This window comes from Myotis lucifugus, unplaced genomic scaffold (genome assembly GCF_000147115.1).
Source record: "Myotis lucifugus unplaced genomic scaffold, Myoluc2.0 scaffold_568, whole genome shotgun sequence".
NCBI classification, from domain to species: Eukaryota; Metazoa; Chordata; class Mammalia; order Chiroptera; family Vespertilionidae; genus Myotis; species Myotis lucifugus.
In genome coordinates, this window is record NW_005871616.1 from 262,901 (window position 1) to 267,607 (window position 4,707).

The 4,707-nt window shown below is 50.1% G+C and overlaps 1 pseudogene; it reads right to left on the reverse strand.

Annotated features, from left to right (window-relative positions):
- Nucleotides 1-1,209: 1,209 nt before the first annotated feature.
- LOC111823582 overlaps nt 1,210-4,707 on the reverse strand; it is a 6,855-nt pseudogene continuing 3,357 nt past the window's right edge.

A 4,707-nucleotide genomic window follows, 5' to 3' on the forward strand; every position in this document is an offset into this window, starting at 1 on the left:
TGGAAAAGAAGTAGTAAAACTGTCCTTATTCGCAGATGACATGATATTATACATACAAAACCCCAAAGACACCATTAAAAAACTACTAGACTTAATAAATGAATTTGGCAATGTAGCAGGATACAAAATTAACACCCAGAAATCTATGGCTTTTTTATATGCCAACTAGAGGCTTGTTGCAAGAAATTCATGCAGAGGGGGCGGCGGGGGGGGGAGGGGGTGTCCCTCAGCCCGGCCTGCACCTTCTCTCACCATCCCTCAGGGGATGTCTACCTGCTGACAGTTGGAAATCCCTCTCGCAATCCAGAACCCCTTGCTCCTTACCACCCACTTGCTCAATGGTCCTTACCACTGCTGAGAAACTTGGACTCCTTCCTCTGCGGTCACACAACTGTCACACGCCAGGCAGTCACACAGAAATACCTTGGCATCAGCCAACTTATGGAATTCTCCCTTCTCTCCATTCTTGTGAGCCGGACTCCGGACAGACGTTGACTGTGGCATTCTCTTGGTCATCATTTTGTTTTGTTTTTTTTCCAAAAACGTTACAAAGTTTATATGAACATAACATACAAAGATGCAGCCTCCTTTGTAGGAACAGGAAAGGAAGAGGTGGTTAAGTAAGGCACACGGAGCTGCAACAAGCACCAGCTGTGGGAGGGCCAAGGGGGAGAGAAGGTTGGTACTGGGGCTGAGGCCCTAGAGCCATTGCTGGGGAAGATGGGATCTCCTCTGAGTGCCACAATCTGAGGCTGAACTAATTGGTCAAGCTGAGGCAGAGGTGGGTGGCTATATCAGCCATCTTTGGTGCTATTTACCCTTTCCCACCCCAGCTCTGTTGTAAAACCCCAGAGCCCTGGATTCCAAAGGCCCCATCCAGAGCACAGACCCTGGAAGGGGGTGAGGGGAAGTGAGTAGGGCAAGTTGGAAAGCCGATATGCCTGTGTGCTGAGGGATGGCTGGAGACAGTGGTGAGAGGTAGCAGAAGGGCTCTCATACATACCCTTCTGTGGGGGCCACAGGTGAAGGAGGCCAGGGGAGTAGGGTAGAGATGGGGCACCATGGCCCCAGCCTCTTAGGCATCCCTGGCTGTCCTCTGCAGTGTACATGGAGGAAAGGGGTTGCCTCTGAGGAGGGGCAAGGCCAGGCCAGGCCAGGTGACCATCTTAAGTTCTGGCTGAGGTGATGGTCCCCACCCTGAGGTGCTGTCTAACTGGTGATGGCAGAGGGCCCAGTGCCTCCTCGCTTCTTGAAGAAAATGTAGTCAATGAGGAATGTGGCTCCCAGCAGTGCAGCCTTCACTCTCCATCCAGATCCAACGGGAACTGCAAGGCAGTCATCTGCATCCGTGAGGGTTTCTTGGAGCATGCACACCCCCCACCCCCACTGCTTGCTGATGTGGCCCACACTGTGGGACTCATCTCGAGTCTTCACCTCAAAGTTGGTGTCTGTGCCACAGCCACAGATCCAGCAGTGCTGGGGTCCAATCCCAGCGGGTCCAGGGGTCCCCAAAGGTGTGGACGGAGTCAGCGAAGAAGGAATGACACGAAGACAGCCTTCAGTTGATCAGCAGCCTAATCAGGACCTCTAGCCAGGATCTCCAGCCAAAGTTCTGGTCGGAGTTCTGGTTAGGAACTGATCAGGATCTGATGTTTATTGTCTTGTTACATCCGTATTTATACCAGCCAATTTTAATCCTGTCAATTTCTATTACAAAGGTTAGGGCGTTTCTTATCTCCATTCCAGGGAGTAAAGATTATGTAGCTTAACTACCCGCCTGGCACTTAAGGGGTTGTATCCCCTCCCTAACCTCAGGGAAAGATCCCCACCTGGGGAAACAACCTTTCTCGGAGAGGTGACCTTGGTTAAAACACATGGCGCTAAAGAGAGCAAACATATTAAGAACAATATGCTATATATGCCAGGTCCCTTGAAACATATGCTGTGCAGATGTTTCTTTCCTGCAGTGACTGTGTCAAGCAGCAAGGATGGACCGGCTCCCGGCAAATTCCCCCTTTTTTATTTTTTAAATGATAGCGCATGCAAATCAGTGGCCACCTCTCAGATTGGGCTGTTTAAGACTTGGAAGAAGACTGGCAAGCAATGACAATAAGCATAGCTATAAACATAGTGGATGAAGCGCACAAGGAGCCCCGTTCCTTAGGAGGTTGCCGGCCTCTTCAGTCAAGAGATTTCAGCTGTCCTCAAGTTGTTGGTTTGATTGTCTTTGTTGGTCTGGCTAGCAGGTGGCATCACTGGCGACGGGCTTCCCGACGTGTCAGCGAGTTGAAGGGCTGCATCAAAGGGTCCATCAGGGCCGTGCTTGATGGTGGCGTCAGCGTCCAAGGAGGAGCAAGCTGTGTTCTCTGGGTCAGCTGTTATGGAGGATGGAGGGTAGTAGAGAGAAAAAGAAAAGAAAGCAAAAGAACTACAAGGCATGGAAGCGTTCAGAAAAAAGAGGAAGAAGAAAGGGAAGAAGGCAGCATCCTGCTCCAGCCCTTTCTTTCAGCTGCCCCTTTCCCTGTGGTCCAAGGTAGAAATGGGAAACAAGTCCTGTTGCAGTGAAAGGGAAGCTGCTGTCAACCAGGTCTCTTATCTAGGTACTGATCTCAGCTGGACCAAGTCTCTTTCTGTTCCCGATCTGAGCTGGGCCAAGTCTCTATTCGTTATCTGGGTCCCTATCTGGGCTGGACATGGGAAGCGAGAAGCAGCCATGGGGGAAGGAGACCTTCCTCAGAAGGGGCGAGCGTTCAAGCCCCTGCACCATTGGGGGGGTGAGGATCTGTGCCCCACCTCTGTTGAACCCCAAGTTCTCTCCTACTGGCCCCTCTGTGACTGTGCCTGTCTTAGGTTGTTCCTCCCTGAGGAATCTTACCCGTCTTTGACTAACCAGCCAAGCTCCGGGGCCAAGCAGGGTAATGTGAGGTTCAGTTCTGTCTCCTTGGTAGTCTATGTCCCTCTGGCCTCCATGCCCAGCAACTGCCTTTGGATCCCCTCGCCTGCTGGCGGGGTCCCGGCATTGATCACATATCTTGGGGAACCCAGGTTTCTTCTCCAGAGAGAACCCAGCTCACTCCATTGGGCGAGAGACATATCCATGGTACCAGTCACCGTGACCTCAGCATTAACAGAGAACTCAGGCAACAGCTGTGGGCAATTGGATTGTAAGAAGAGGGTCCCTCTTGACACAAGGGTCAGAGGGGCCAATACAGGAAAAAGGAGAGTCCCGGGACAGGGCTTTCTCAGCCCAGGATGTCAGGCTCTTGGCACAAGACAACTCCATGTATGAGGCATATACCAAACACCCCCAGTCACGGCAGAAAAGGGAGGTGCCCTTCCTGGAACAGTAGGGTAGGGAGATTCTAGAAAAGGCTGTGTTCAGGAGAGAAGGAGAAAGGCCAAAGAACCAGCAAACAAGTAGTTAGATTTTAAGAAAAGGAAAAAGGAAAGGAGATGTAGGAGATATGGGGCAAGGCTGGAACATAAGGACAGACAAAAAGGGGGCACATGTGATCCTATTGTTCCAGCTCAGGGCTGCACATCTACTGCAGACGGGCACTGGTCAGGTGTGCTAGGTTGAGGCGGAGATGGAGGGCGGTGAGACATAAGGTCGGACTAGACGGTCTGGAATCCACACAGGTGAGTCTGCGTCCTGTGGAAATATACAAGCATATCCTCTCCCCCGGGTTAAAAGTACATCAGGTCCCTTCCAGGCTCCTGTAAGCAAGTCTCTCCATTTGACGAGGACTTTAGGTTTAGTTAGATCAGGGTTCCAATGCCTGTACATCGGGGAATTTCCCTCAGAATCTACATTTAGTATATTAATTACAAATAGAGTATGTTGTAGAACATGATGAGGAGAGGAATATTTAAACTCATTTTCTTGTAATTTTTTGTAACAGGAGTAAATCAAACACCGCTGGGGCTATATAATAGAACTCCCATTTGAGACAAGATATCTCTTCCCCATAATGTAAAGGGGATAGTCGTAATTACATAGGGACAGAATGTTCCTGAATGTTGATCTTCATCAGCCCAAGTTAAAATCTGAGAACTCTTTTTTACATTAGATGCCTTGCCTAGTCCTACTAGGGAAGTGGAGGTGGTATGCGTGGGCCATGAAGAGGGCCAATCCTTCCCTGCTATGCAGGAAACATCTGCTCCTGTATCCAATATACCTTCAATTGGTTTTCCCTGAATTTGTAAAATTTTTGTAGGTCTAGTAGCATGGATTTCTTGTATCCAAAATGCTGCATCACTAGATCCAAAGCCTCCGGCCCCTCTGGCTTCCTGGGTAACAGCTGTCCCTATTTTATGTATTGGTAACAGGAGTAATTGGGCAATTCTCTGGTTGGGCTGAATCTGTATCGTTGTGGTGGGTGGGGAAAGTAAAATCTGTATTTCTCCTGTGTAGTCTGCATCAACAACTCCTGGGATGACTAAGATCCCCTGTAACGAGGTGGAGCTCCATCCTAATATTAAACCTACAGTTCCCTCAGGCAGTGGCCCAGACACTCCTGTAGGAATGGCTGCTACTGGCGAGTCTGGGGTTAGTATTGCGTGGGTGGTGAATGGAGGTCCAATCCTGCACTGCCTGGGGTTGCTCTGAAGAGGTCACTGACGGATTGAAATTTGCAGCAGAGGGTTGAGGTCGATGCCCTATTATTGCAGGGGCCTGGGACCGGCCCCTTCTCAAGTTTCCCAATT